At 44.7% G+C, this 16,117-nt stretch overlaps 1 protein-coding gene across 6 annotated transcripts in view; it reads right to left on the reverse strand.

The window, feature by feature from the left end:
- Positions 1 to 16,117, reverse strand: part of CCDC88A (coiled-coil domain containing 88A) — a 201,162-nt gene that overhangs the window by 119,822 nt on the left and 65,223 nt on the right. The window lies entirely within an intron of this gene.

Below are 16,117 nucleotides of genomic sequence, written 5' to 3' on the forward strand. Positions count from 1 at the left end.
GTGTCCGGGTGAGTGCTGCAGCCCCCTCATTCTAGAGATGTCTCAGCAGCGGGATCCCCACTGTTCAAAACATTTAACATGTCTTTATGACATGTCAAAAGTTATCTAAAATTGCTGTTACTCTTTGAATATGAAAATTGATTTCTGAAGCACTTTTACTTTCAATTATATGAGAGAAGGTAAAGTAATTTCCTGGATTTCTGTATCGATTGATATAAAAAATGTGGTGTGAGTGTTGTCTCAGTCACAGATACAGGCAAACACAATCTTACAAAACTAATAACACAAACACAGTTGTACCATTCTTGTCTGTTATTGAGCACATTGACTAAACATCCACAGAGCAGGGAGAAAATGGTAAGTAAACCGCTATGCTAATTACTTCTACAAGAGCTTAAAAGGCAAAGGTGTTTACATTGAAGACATGAGAATAGAAGTGTGCTTTTCACAGGTGCTTTGCCACTAAATTAAAAGGCAAACAAAGCCTGGTTACTGACAAATTTGGTTTTCTCAAGAAAGATTGGTTTGTGTGAACCATGCCTCCGCTTGCACTGTGGAATACTCACTTACTTTTCTTTGCAACAATGCATTTTCACAGGGAATAACAAAGAAACAGAACAACAATGTAGAGTATTTCATGATAGAATACAAGTATTTTTTTTTTATAGAAGTCTGACTTCCTTAAAGGGGTTGTACCAAGATTGCCAGTTATCCCCTATTCTGTGGAATACCTTGCAGTCCAATGGGGGTTTCACTGCTGATACCCACAAAATTAGGGCCTTGCGTTTCCTGTCCTCCTCACTCTGGGCTTACTGTAACTCCACAGTGAGGAAAAGACTGAATGGAATGCTGGTCATGCAAGAAAGCGTGACGATGCTCTACCCACTTTCTTGGCACTGCCGTGATACCCTAGTGGCAAGCATTTAGGCATTTCCGTCTGTCCCATTCAAATGAATGGAGCGCCTACTGCGGGTCTGCTCAGCCAGTGCTGCATTCATTATGATGTGGAGGGAGAAGTGACAGGCAGAGTGGGGTGGAAACACAGGACCCCCATTCTCAAAATCGGCAGGAGTCTCGGCAGTGAGAACGCCATTAATCAGCAAGCTTTTCCCATCACGTAGGTAGGTGGATAACTAGAAATCTTAGTACAACCCCTTTAAGAAAATGGACATGTATAAACAGACTCACAGCACAAATTTATGAGTTGTCCAGTCAACTGGTGACAATTTCATGGTCTGACTGTCATTCAATTAAATGGACTAAATGATGGCGGCATTTCAACCCCTAGTTACTGAGCAGTAACTTCCACACCATGAATGAAAGCATAGTACTCCAATAAGATGTTCTGAGAAGGATCAGTTGTACAGTATATTGGATAATTAGGGAAAATGAATATATCTAAATTATTTTAACAGAATTCATGTAGACTAATATATAATTTTTTAAAATTTTGCATTTTAAACCATTTTTTTCTGACACACTTTAAAAATGCCTCATGCTAATCTGCTTAAAGATATAACTGTGCACTGATTTGAATACCTTTACATGAGAATAAATTCTGGTATATTAAATTATAAATTAATTTTATCACCAAATCAAGGCAGGCAGTCTCAAGATTTCTACCCAAATGTTGCAGCGGAGTCTCAGCACCACATATAATCCAAAAATGATGGTATAATAAGGCCAAGTTCAAATCTGTGTTGGAGCTTCCGTTGGCGACTCCATCAGATTTAACAGGAAGAATAGCACTGCCCATCAAAACAATGGAAACCAACAGGCCCCATTATCAGTCCGTCAGGCACCGGTGGTATCAGTTCTGCAATGGAACTGGCAATACATTGCGCTTTCGGTTACACACAGAAACCACAATGTAAGTGAACACAGATTAATATTATTCTGGATTGTTCTCTTTCAATAGTTTTAAGATCAAACACTCTTACTCATAAATATGTCCGTTATGGCCGGTATTTGTTACTAGGAGAACGCAGATTACCTTAAAAACTTACTAACCAGTTATTAAGAACATGGAATTAGTAAAGAATAATGGTTGTGTACTGTCCACCGAGCCACAACTCTAACCTTCATACCTCAAACCACATCAAGGAAAGGAACACTTAGCCTTAGTAATAGGACTTTGAATGAATACGAAATCCTCAAGTTACATTAAACAGAAATTGAAGGTTATAGGACTCCCATTTTTTATTATAGTGCATAAGTCTGTCATTTTGGTCTCATGACTGTTTCCTCTAATCATCGCCAAAGCTTTTGCATGATTAGGGTCTTGAACGGAATGCTTGGTTAAGCTGAAGTAATAAATATCTCTATTCCGTCTTGATAAATTCTTCTAAAGATAATGGGGCATTAATCAAGAATACACACTTTATATCGTTCAAGGCTGTAGACAATGGCTAAAATGGTAATGGGTTCTCACAGTCTGCAGCACATTATACTGAACCATGTAAGCAGGTGAACTGAACAGGAAATGGCAGTCAGAGTCATGATATTGCAACGTCGAAAAAAAATGCCCATAAACATTGACTGAAGTTGATGAAAATGGGCGATTTCAACTAAAACGAACACTCATCTGGTGAAATTTAACACACCAGCAAGAGATGACACACCACCATCATTTGGAAAAAGGCCTTTTTTTAGCCGATAGTCGCACAACAGAACAGAGATTTTGTTTTTATAAAAGATCTTTAGAAAGAACTTTCCGAGAAAGATTGTTGATCTTTAGCCCGATGTTATGGAATATGTATGGCCAGTTTGAGTAAGTGTAACATCCAATATGGAGCAAAATGTTTAGGACTGCATTGGCGAAATGCTCGTTCACCAGATGATCAATCGTTCAACAGTTGTTCAACCCTCAACCTACTTCTCTCTAATGTCTGTGGCCACCTTAACACACAAGCCTGCTGCAATTGGTTTGTAAGATGAAGACTAAAACGAACAGAAAATTACCTGGTCTTCAGAAAATAGTAGAAGCCATATTATAGACAGTCACACTGAAACGTGGGCTGGTATGGACAGCTGTCATACAGCCATATTCTACAGTCTATATAACAGCCTCAGTTGCACCCCTTGATTTTACATCACCATAGAATCCTACGATAAGTTTACTTCAGTTGAACCATGGTGGTCGTCTTACATGTAGAACACAGATGTCCTTTTATGCCTGAATAGAGATGAGCGAGCGCACTCGGTTTGGGTGTTTTTGCACTCGAGCACTGCTTTTTCCGAGTAACTGACTCCGCGGAGGAAAAGATTCGGGGGGCGCCGGGGGTGAGCGGTGGGTTGCAGAGTGGAGTGAGGGGGGAGAGAGAGAGCTCCCCCATGTTCCCCACTTCTACCCCCCGCTCCACGCCGCCGCCCCCCGAATCTTTTCGTCCAAGGAGTCAGTTACTCGGAAAAAGCGGTGCTCGAGTGCAAAAAACACCCGAACCGAGTACGCTCGCTCATCTCTATGCCTGAAACTAGCATTAGTGAAAAGTTTTAGATTTACATATTCAAGGCACACGAACATATGTTTGGGCCATGTACTGTCCGTGTAATTCCACAGTCAGCACACGGCCCCATTAAAGCCTATGAGACCATACACATACACTATTTTTCACACGGACCATCAAAGAAAATACCTATATTTCCTATTCCCACCCGCTTTCTCTTGACAAGAGTAGGGCATTCAATGTGCAGTATCCGTGTAGATCTGATAGCACATGGACAGTTTGTATGTGTGCTGCCTGAGGTGTGTTGTTCCCAAATTTCTTGGGTACAACGCACATTAAGGCTATATGCCTATAGCCTAAGAGTTATGAAAATTGTTGACCAGTTGTCTCAAATCACTTGTGTATGTAAGATACCATGGAACTAGTATGATAAGGGTTAAGAAGCTGATGTACTTCCTACTCTTCATTGTCCTTCAACAACAGGTAAGCAGTGAAAAATCGGAATGGATCCGAGAGGTCGCTGTCTACTACCCTACCTATCCAGTGAAGGAGAACTAAGGGATAGACAGTAGTGTTATACAAGAGATAAGAATTTTAATAACAGCTTTTTTTTCTCCCAAAAGGAAATGCTGTTCTTGCATGCAAATGTTTCGACTGCTAGAATTTTTTGGAGACTTTGCCCCGACCCCTGATGAAGCTGGTGTATCCAGTGAAACATGTTGGAGTGGGTAAAGGGGGGGTGATCTTTGATTTCTAACTAGCTGATTGTACTATGCTAGCCTGTGTTAGAGTTGGAGAGAGAGAACTCTTTCTACTCATATTTTTTTTCTGCTTTCCTCCTACTACTTACATTTGGTTGGTAACCAATTTTATTTTAAATCAGGAAATAAAAGCTCAGAGGTGAATGAAGCTTAAAGGGGTGGTCTCGCGAAACAAAGTGGGGTTATACACTTCCGTATGGCCATATTAATGCACTTTGTAATATACATCGTGCATTAAATATGAGCCATACAGAAGTTATTCACTTACCTGCTCCGTTGCTAGCATCCTCGTCTCCATGGTTCCGTCTAAATTCGCCGGCAGCTTGCTTTTTTAGACGCGCTTGCGCAGTCCGGTCTTCTCCATTCAGCACGAGCTGCTTCAGTGTGCTCCCCGCTACAGCTCTTCTGCGCATGCGCAGACGAGCTGTCACTGCTCGGGAGCACGCTGGAGCGGCCATTCTGTACCTTCCTCTGTTAGAGGAAGGTGCAGAGCTGCCGAGCTGTCCGGAGAAGCCGCCCAGCTGTCCCGCCGTCCAGCTGTCCTGGTAAGTGATGGGCCGGGGGGGGGCTGTCGCTGCGCTGGGGGGGGGGGCTGTCGCTGGGCCGGGGGGGGGGCTGTCGCTGCGCTGGGGGAACTAGCGCTGGGCCGGGGGGGGCTGCCGCTGTGATGGGGGAACTAGCGCTAGGCCGGGGGGGGGGGGGGGCTGCTGCTGTGATGGGGGGGGCTGTCGCTAGGCCGGGGGGGGGGGGCTGCCGCTGTGATGGGGGGGGGCTGTCGCTGTGCCGGGGGAACTAGCGCTGGGCCGGGGGGGGCTGTCGCTGGGCCGGGGGGGGGGGCTGCCGCTGTGATGGGGGAACTAGCGCTGGGCCGGGGGGGGCTGTCGCTGGGCCGGGGGGGCTGCCGCTGTGATGGGGGGGGGGGCTGCGCCGGTTACCTTCTGCCTGGCGGTGGGTGACAGGTCGGCCGTGTTCACTCCAGGGGTCCGGTCGGCGGCTGCGGGGCGTCTGGTTGCCATGGAGACACAGCTGGTAGCGTCTCGGGAGCGCGCACGTCGGGCTGCAGCAAGCGATGCGAAAAGAGCTGGTGGCCATCTTGGGAAAAAGTTTTATAAGTTGCTGAAACGCTGGAACGGTAAGTAGAAACCAGCTAGGAAAGTAATTTACAGGGGTAATTAGTAATGTATGTTTAATTAGGGGGACTGGGCAAAAAAAAAATTCACTGCTTCCTCGAGACATCTCCTTTAATAGAGTTTGTTATTGCTCTGTGGCAATTGATTGAGAATTTATTGGAATTAGGTCTACACCATAACTATGCCATTGGTTGACAATTTGGTGCACATTGGTTGGGACCGGAGGTCCATGGTCCCAGTGGAAGTGGCTTTGCATGAGCTTGAATATCTTCACCCCTGCAAGATTGGCAGATATATTGAGTGCTGCTGGAATCTGTTTGTATACTGTGGATCACTATGCCATTGGCATTGTCCCCAAGACAATAAGTGGTGCACTAATGAAGAAAGGTGTTACATGCAGGGCCTAATAAACACCACAAACTCACCTCCTCTATTCTAGACTAAGAAATGAGACAATAATACAACAATTATTTCTTAAATCACATGAAAATGGGTTTCTTTATACTGATATTTAAAAAAAAACTGCAAACAACGCAGCACATTTTTTCTTTTTATGATGATTGCAGGAAGTTTGCCCTATATTATAATCCAGTAGACTCCACTGTAAAGCTTATAATAAAAAATAAAATATTTCAAGGAGAAAATGTAGACAAAGTAAATATTTTCTACATACGAGCAACCCATAATACAGCCTCAGTGGTATCCATGAATCTTAGTCTATTTTGCCTGTGCCAAGGACAGGATCCTTCCAGTAACAAAATACAGTGATCCTCGGTATTTTATACAGTATGTAATTAAAAGCCCAAAGCCACAAAGACTGGAAGAAGGTGGGAAGGAACAGGCTGTGTTTTGTCAGCGTGAGGCATCATCTCACAATGTGGTGGTCGCCTGAGAGCAACAAATCAAAGGGACAGCAAGGTGCCGACATTAAGACAGAGCAGCAGACAGACACGACAAGCGAGATTGGCAGGATAGATCAAAGAGGGAGTTACAACCATTAATACTCTCAAAGCAAAACAAGCGTGCTGACGTATGGCGGGAGATTTATGCCAAATCACTGACTACAGCAAGTTTAACTGCCAAGGAAATAGTCAGTTTGAATACAAAAATGATAATATTAGGTCTAGTTCTTGGAAAGTCTATGTATTGTATATAAAGACATGCTGAAAACGCATATTTAAAGTGGTTCTCCGAGTCTTTTAGTATTGATGAGCTATTCTATAAATACGTCATCCATAGCTGATCAGCAGAAGTCTGCCGCTTGGGATCCTGATGGTCTGACCCATTTTTATGAAGTACAGCTCTGCAGGAGAAAACACTGCCGAATTGCATTAACCCGCTTTAGTACCGCTTGCGAAGCGTCTATTGAATTCAAACTGGGCTGCTGCAATAAGGACAGTAATATTTGCTTCCAGCGCTGTCTGCAATAACAGTGGATCAGTGAACCTAAGGGGTGAATATCTGTCTATCAACTGTTGATGAATTATCCTGAGGATAGGTCATCAATAGTAAGGCTAGGTTCACACGGGGTGGAAATCTCATGGAATGTCTGCAGCGGGAGCACATGGAAATTCCACGAGAATTCCGCAGCTGAATTCCCAAGACATTTGGCACAGGTTTTAAAAGCAGCTTATTCCACTGAGGCCATATCTGACCATAGAGAGAAGAGAGCCCGCAGAGTAAACGTCGATACAACTGACATGCCACGGCTTTGATTTCGCACGGCATGTCAGTGTCAGCACGTCTTGGTCGCAGCGGACTTTACCTGGATACAATAAAGTACTATGGAGCTGCATGTTACAAGGACAAGCCTGTATTGGGGCGACTACAGTATTATGTCTACATAGAACAATTACTTAGGTTAAACACTTATTAAAGAGGATCCACCACTAGAACAAACCTCTAAAGTAGAGCATTTGGGAACTGCTGCTATTTCCTGATCTTCTACTGTAAGGCCGCATGCACATGGCAGAGCCGGGTTCTACGCGTGGAATCCGCAGCAGAATCTGGCCCTTGCAGCAGCGGCGTCCGCCGCGTAACTGCTTTCTTGAATCTTCATCTGCACTGCAGATGACCCGCACGGCTCGCCATCGGACATGTGCAGTACAAATTTCCCGCGCAATCCGCTGCCTGCCTGTGCAGACACCAAAGGAAAATGTAGCATGCTGCGATTTTTTACCCGCGAGTGGAAACTGCAATTGGTTTCCGCATGTGTGCATGAAAAAAAAAAAAAAAAGCACTTTTCCAAAGCATGCTACGGACGATATTTGCTGCGGAATCCAGAGGCGATTGTCCGCTCCGGATTCCACAATTCAAATCCATCCATGTGCATTCACCCTAACTCATCCTGTATGCTAATGAGGGATTCTCCTCTGTCAATAATTGTCCCTTAACCTTAAAAGGATCCAGGATGAATAACCCTCAATATTACTTACCTTTAGAAGTAGAGTAAATAGCTTTCCCTATACCATTCTGGGCAAGTTTGCTGTTGACTCAACAGCTTGTTTCCTGCCCATCCGGCTTTGAAGAGTTCGTGCTGGAGCCAAACTCTTATATAGGGGTCACATCTGCAAGTATGATTGATCACCACAAAGACAATGTAACCAGAAGGTTGGACAGCATCCAAAGCACAAAACAAATAGCTTGTGGAATCATAAAACTGGCCTCCAAACTGGCATCAATACAAAAGAAGTAGGCGGGCAGAACTAGGGTCTTCAGGCAAAAAGTTTATGGCATGACTGGAATAAAACCTAAAAACATTTTGAATGCAGTTATGAGTGCTGCTACCACCTTGTAAGAAAAGTCCAGAAAGGTTGTGGAGAAGTTATGAATGATTAATTGTCACAATGCCGTACTGTGGCCTCTTCCTGCAATGGACGTCTCCTTATTGTTGTTAAGATGTACAACTTCCCTTAAATCAATAGTACTGTACAAGTGAATATAAAAAAAAACATTGTACATTCTCTTACCAGACCATCTCTCTATTTATCAGGCTCCTTCCCCTGACTTATCAGGAATTCTATCGGTATTAACTCAATGTCAGTGTCAGATAATGAACTAAAGGCCTATTTACACGCAACGATTATCGCTCAAAATTCACTCAAAAGCCACCGTTTGAGCGATAATCGTTGTTTGTAAATGCTCTTATCTTTCACTCTTCGGCTGAATGATGATTTTTAGATGAGCATAAAATTCATCATTCAGCTGGAGAGAAGATAACAGCCTGCAGGCTGTGTTTGCTGTCTATGGTGCTGTATTCTCCACGGGAGTGCTGATTACATTGTATTCAGCTTGCAGCCACCCGGCAGAACAAACGAGCTGAATGCAGAGAATAGACCATCTGCTGTTCTCTGCATATAGCTCCACAGGCTTATTTACATGCAAACGAACGGACATTAGTGTCCATTAGCAGTTTATTCAAAATCTTTTGAATGATTATCCTTACGTGTAAATGGGTCTTTAAGTCTATCAACCACCAGAAAGGTACGTTGGAACATACGTCTATCATTTCTGAAAAAAAGAACTTTGATCCATTATGGGAATAAGGTCGCAAGGGCTCTTAGAGTGATCCTGAGCCTGGCAAGTGCTTCAGGTCTCGTCTATGAATCATGTCCAACACCACCTCCTTGGTATTAATGGATGCCCTTATTGTTCTGCGACATTATTATCCTCGGCATTGGATGCAGCATATGCTGAGTTATGAAATATGGCTGTGATGCATGTGCAGTACATTTGTGAGAGTCTGCCTCAGAATGTAGGGGGAGAACCACAGATGCACCATTGGTTCCTGGCCTAGACCAAAGGTGCGTAGTTGGACATGGTTTACTGAAGAGACCCAGAGCACTTGCTGTGCCTGTCCTCAGGAAACATGCAAACTCATAAGGGATTAAATTCCCTACCTGATGCAGCTATCAGTTTACCATCCTTAAAGAACCTGAAAGACTTTCTTTAACTGGTCAATCCATGATGAAAAACTACGTACAGTCCGCCACACTGCAGCTGCTTCTGAGGATATGCTATAGAGAGGTAAAAGTACCTTATTTCTTCTCTGTACAGTGCCATGTATGGGAGATGAAATAGCAGCTATATTACAAAGAAGATATCTTACAAAGTTTCTTCTATTTGCTTGTACTACCGATTTATGGAAAGCGGTTTATAACTGGAGGCATACTTTACATCTCAGTTTGGTTGCGCTCACATCTGCATCGGGGTTCAGTTTTTCTGCTCCTTTAAGGGGTTGTCTCGCGGCAAACATCAAAATTTTACATTACCCCATTCCCCCTGTCACCCCCCTGGCATAAAATAGCAAATTAAAGCGGTTTTTAAACCGCTTGCTACTCACCGATCCGACGAAATATGGAGTTATAAAAATCTTCTCCCTAAGATGGCCGCCGATCCTTTCCCAAGGATGCACTGCGGTTTTCTCCCATGGTGCACCGCGGGTCTTCTCCCATGGTGCACCATGGGCTCTATGCATTCCATTGCCGATTCCAGCCTCCTGATTGGCTGGAATCGGCACACGTGACGGGGCGGAGCTACGATGACGACGCGGTGACCAGCTCTCCGGCACGAGCGGCCCCATTCACCAGGCAGAAGACCGCACAGCGCAAGCGCGTCTAAAAACGCCAGAAGACAGTGAAATCAGACGGATCCATGGCGACGGGGACGCTAGCAACGGAGGAGGTAAGTGTATAACTTCTGTATGGCTCATATTTAATGCACGATGTATATTACAAAGTGCATTAATATGGCCATACAGTAGTGCATAACCCCACTTGCTGCCGCGAGACAACCCCTTTAAGGCTGGGTTTACATGGGGCGGAATTGCCGTGAAATTTCCATGCAGACTTTCCACATAGAAAACCATCCTAAACCTGAGACTAAGCAGCAAAGTGAACAAGATTTGCAGAAATCTCGCCCACGCGCCGCAGACAGTCCGCTGCGGCCAAGCCACGCTGAAACTGACATGCCATGCAGAATTCAAAGCCATGGCATGTCAATCGTATTGCCGTTTCCGCTGCAAGCTTTTTTCTCTATGGGGAGAGATGGCCGCAGCGGAATAAGCCGCTTTCAAAACCCGCGCCAAATGTCTTGGGACTTCAGCTGAGGAAATCTTGCGGAATTTACGTGTAGTCCCATTGTGGACATTCCGTCAGACTTCCGCCCCGTGTGAACCCAGCCTTATGGGAGCAGGAAAGGAAGTCCCGTGGCTGAACGGTCCGTCTTATGATGGAACCGAATGGACCCCATTGACTATACTGGGGTCCATTCAGTTTCCGTTTAGCTGCCTGGCATTGTACCAGAAGAAAAAGCACTGCATTCATGTGCCAAATCTGTGACGGAAAGTTCCAGCCCAGCTGCGAACCTGGCCTTTAATACATACTATACTCATGTAGCTAATACCGTATGTAGAAAGAGAGACAAGTATGTACATCTCGTAGACTTGCTCTCTCTATAGACTACAGTGCCCCGTTTGCTTTACCTTTATTATATAAAGCTTCTAAGTATTGCGTATATTGACATTCTGCAGTGATTTATTTCCTATGGGAAGATTATTCCGATCCCAGGGAACAATGTGATGATGGAAAATTACTGGAATGCTCATTTAATTGGAGGTAAATCTCTGAGTCTACAATCAGATTTAGATTCATTTTTTGTTCCTTTGATCACTTCTACACTTCCAGAATCCAGCTGTCCTTCCTATCTCTGTATCATCTCTCAGACGGCTCGTGCCAGATCACAACATAATGTTAAACACATTTCACAATCTCACTTATGATACACTTGTAATGACTAAACACGTTTCTTGAACATCTCATCGAAATTGGTCATTAGAAAACTGGCCAAAAAAATAAAGCATCGATCATCCCCAATGACTAGAGTCAAAGGCCAAATGGTAAAGCTTTATTCATGAATGCCAGTTTTCACAGCATTTCACTTGTCCGAGCAGCAGTTTTTGCTCCAGAGCTGCTTTTTAGGCTGCCTGTCCACGGCTGAGGCAGAATATTCCACCACGGGGGAGCGAGGGGGGGGGGGGGGGGTAGACTAACAGGTCTACGCAGTGAGCCTATCTAATAGAAGAATCCTGCGAGTGGAGAATCACTATGATTTTTCGCTCGTGGACATCAGGCTGCTCTTTCCATGGGTCATGCGAGGTCTGCAAGTGATTTATCGCCGCGGATCTCACAGTGACAACTCTCCCGTGTACAGCCAGCCATACTATAACTGAGAATAAGAAAGTTGCAGTATATGCCGACATTTTGAAGTCTCCTGTTCTGTCCGTTTTCTCTCTACATATGTGTAGGTCTTGTATGGTCAACTTAACAATCACACGTTAGATAGAAGTAGGTTAACGACTGAACAATTACAGTGAACAGATGCAGCTATACACATTTTAGTCTACGTATGTTGGCCATCATAGTTGTTCAAACCGGCCATATATGTTCAATGACACCAGGCGATAGAAGAAAGATCTTTCTGGGGTTGTTCTTCGAACGAAAGATCACTATTGGACAACAGATCTTTCATTGCCATGAAAGAGCTTTTGTCCAACTATCAGATGAAAAGTTAAAATCTGCCCAACTTTTTTCCAGACAATGACTATTAGCTGAAACAAATGATCAATGTTAAAGGGAATCTGTCACCATGTATCAGCAGGCCTCGCCAAGAGCACCATAAAGGTAGTGCCTGACACACAGATTTCAGTGATATGTCTGCTGTGTGGATCTGTGCAGTAGTTTTAGAGAATCTTGCATTTCATTAAGGTAGTAGCAGCCAGACACAGAAGTAGTCCTGCATATTCATAAGCTACAGCCTCACCCACCCACCCCACCCTCCAGCCAATGATAGGCAGCTCTCTCTCTATGCACAGTAATCAATAGATAGCAATCATTGGCTGGAGGGTGGGGTGGGTGTAGCTAGTCTGCAGCTCATGAATGTCCAGGACTACTTTAGGTAGTCCTCTTTGCATGTACAGCTGCGGAAAAAATACAAGTTTCTCAAAAACGACTGCACAGATCCACACAGCAGACATATCACTGTAGTTAGTGCGACCAGCACTAGATTTTGCTACTCTCTGACAGGGGTACAAAAAGACAACGACAGAGTGAGTGTCTTTCAATTTCACTAGATGGATGGCTATTTCAATTTATATCGTCCATTTTTATCATCTTCAGCCTAATGTGTACAGTATGCACACTTAATTCAGTTGACAGGCTGCCGTGCCTACTTGGAATCATCATGCAAATATCTCACTCGTTTTATGGTTTATATCCATTTTCATGCAGGTCAATGACAGGGGGAAAATAGCTATGAACATATTTAGAAAAAATACACTGAATATCAATTTTTAAAAAGGGACTAGAGCACCATTTTTTTATTAATTGAAAACCATAAAGAGAAACCTTTTCCATTTTTCTAATCTGTTTTAATTTTCTGATTGCAGATTTTTTTTATTATGCTGTCTGTACATGATTATGGAGGACCTTAAGTGCAACAGCATTTACAGATATGCTTTACAGCAGCTTCATGGGCCGGTCACACAATGGGCAGGAGCTGACCCATTGACTTGTATGGGAGACTGTTCTTGGCCTGTGCAGAGGTCATTTTTTAGGGAAGGGGGAGTAGATAGTCACAGATAATCACCTATTGTGAATGGTGGATCCTGTGTATCTACATGTAGGTGTTACCTTTCAAGTTAGCTGTAAAGTTTTCTCTACACATCAGGAAGTGACAGACCTGGTACGAGGCTCTGTGGTAAGTGTGAAAAATGCAGGATTTCAAGATATTTTTTAAACATATAGATTGTGACTGAAAAATAAGGGAAAAAAGTCTTAGAAAATGTTTAAACACAAAAATGTGATTTATAACAGGTCATTTTCTGTCGACACATTCACTCTATGCTTTTTCTAAACTAAGCACATTATCAAGAAGGAAGTTTTCACTTTGTCTGAAGTTGACTCTAGGGCTTTTTTTTACACTGGTGTGAATGTGTATTTGGCAAAATGAGATTGGGACCTTGTAAAGGGAGTGTCTTGTCTTGCAGATGTATTTGTTCTTTCATTGTGAGGAAGGAAACCGTACTATGGAGGACTGGCAGAATGTCAATTCCAAGTTAAAGCATAAAATACAAAACAGATGTTTTCTGCAAAGCGGAATAGAGGATATGAGACAATGACACTTCTATTTATGGAAATAGGACATAAATCACTTTATAGTCTAGGATTGTAGTTTGGCTTTACTGTATTTAGGAACCGCGTGACATTGAATATATATAGCCCTATATAAAGGTTTCAGGATTCACTGATCTGACCCCGCTGATACACCCAAATTTGCAAACTGTGCAGTGTCTATTTTAGCACGCATTAATATTATAACAAATTATTAGTTTTCCAGTAATCCACCAGGTGCTAACTAGAGATGAGCGAGCACCAAAATGCTCGGGTGCTCGTTACTCGGAACGAACTTTTCGCGATGCTCGAGGGTTCGTTTCGAATAACGAACCCCATTGAAGTCAATGGGCGACCCGAGCATTTTTGTATTTCGCCGATGCTCGCTAAGGTTTTCATGTGTGAAAATCTGGGCAATTCAAGAAAGTGATGGGAACGACACAGCAACGGATAGGGCAGGCGAGGGGCTACGTGTTGGGCTGCATCTCAAGTTCACAGGTCCCACTATTAAGCCACAATAGCGGCAAGAGTGGGGCCCCCCCCCCTCCCAAAAACGTTTACTTCTGAAAAGCCCTCATTAGCATGGCATACCTTTGCTAAGCACCACACTAGCTACAACAAAACACAATCACTGCCTGGATGACACTCCGCTGCCACTTCTCCTGGGTTACATGCTGACCAACCGCCCCCCCTCCCCCCCACAGCGCACACCAAAGTGTCCCTGCGCAGCCTTCAGCTGCCCTAATGCCACACCACCCTCATGTATATTTAGAAGTGCGTCTGCCATGAGGAGGAACCGCAGGCACACACTGCAGAGGGGTTGGCACGGCTAGGCAGCGACCCTCTTTAAAAGGGGCGGGGCGATAGCCCACAATGCTGTACAGAAGCAATGAGAAATAGAATCCTGTGCCACCGCCATCAGGAGCTGCACACGTGGGCATAGCAATGGGGAACCTATGTGCCACACACTACTCATTCTGTCAAGGTGTCTGCATGCCCCAGTCAGACTGGTAATATGTACCTTAACAGTAACCGCGTTGGTGGTAATGTGGTGGTGACTGCGGACCTAGTAGCGCGGTTTTATTTTGTTGGTTTTCGGAATGTGGCCAGGATTAAGTGGGCCGTGGCGGGGGGATGTTTTTGAGGCACTACGTGTCCTCTCCACGTGTCCGTGGTTATATGCACCTTAACAGTAACCGCGTTGGTGGTAATGTGGTGGTGACTGCGGACCTAGTAGCGCGGTTTTATTTTGTTGGTTTTCGGAATGTGGCCAGGATTAAGTGGGCCGTGGCGGGGGGGATGGTGGGGGGGCTCTCTTGTAGTGTCGGTAAAGGTGAAATTCTTGGACTGGCACCAGACGAACCAATGCAAAGGCATTTGCCAAGAATGTTTTCCCTGTTGGAGGAGGAGGGGGATGTTTTTGAGGCACTACGTGTCCTCTCCACGTGTCCGTGGTTATATACAGCTTAACAGTAACCGCGTTGGTGGGAAATGGCCTCGCCGCCATCATGTCTTTGGGAAGCCTCTGTTTCCACACCCCAGAGACATACCATTAGCAGCGGTATAGGCAGAGCCCAGAATTCGTAACATTTCAGCCGTAGCATTAGGACAGGCCCCACTAACATATCACTAGCAGCATTATAGCGGGAGCGCAGTCTTCGTTCCATGTCAGTAATAGTAGCACTCAAGACAGGCCCCAGTAACAATTCCGAAGCAGCAGTATAGTGGGAGCGCAGTCTTAGTTCCATTTCAGTAGCTGCAGTATAGCCAAGGCCCAAGTAACATTTATGTAGCTAAAGTGTAGGCCAACCCCACACACACTTCTGTTCCATGAGTGCAGGCGAAGAACATACACATTGCTATGATTACACTGTAGGTGAGGGCCCCCAAAAATTGGTGTACCAACAGTACTAATGTACCTCAGTAAGATGGCAGGTGAAACCCATTAATCGCTTTGGTTAATGTGGCTTAAGTGGTAACTAGGCCTGGAGGCAGCCCAGTTTAACGAAAAATTGGTTCAAGTTTAAGTTTCAACGCTTTTAAGAGCATTGAAACACATAAAAATTGTTTCGAAAAATTAGATGAGTGAGCCTTGTGGCCCTAAGAAAAATTGCCCGTTCAGCGTGATTACGTGAGGTTTCAGGAGGAGGAGCAGGAGGAGGAGGAGGAATATTAGACACAGATTGATGAAGCAGAAATGTCCCCGTTTTGGATGGTGAGAGAGAACGTAGCTTCCATCCGCGGGTGCAGCCTACGTATTGCTTACGTATCGCTGCTGTCCGCTGGTGGAGAAGAGAAGTCTGGGGAAATCCAGGCTTTGTTCATCTTGATGAGTGTTAGCCTGTCGGCACTGTCGGTTGACAGGCGGGTACGCTTATCTGTGATGATTCCCCCAGCCGCACTAAACACCCTCTCCGACAAGACGCTAGCCGCAGGACAAGCAAGCACCTCCAGGGCATACAGCGCAAGTTCAGGCCACGTGTCCAGCTTCGACACCCAGTAGTTATAGGTGGCAGAGGCGTCACGGAGGACGGTCGTGCGATCCGCTACGTACTCCCTCACCATCCTTTTACAGTGCTCCCGCCGACTCAGCCTTGACTGGGGAGCGGTGA

This window comes from Eleutherodactylus coqui, chromosome 3 (genome assembly GCF_035609145.1).
Source record: "Eleutherodactylus coqui strain aEleCoq1 chromosome 3, aEleCoq1.hap1, whole genome shotgun sequence".
In the NCBI taxonomy this organism is placed as follows: domain Eukaryota; kingdom Metazoa; phylum Chordata; class Amphibia; order Anura; family Eleutherodactylidae; genus Eleutherodactylus; species Eleutherodactylus coqui.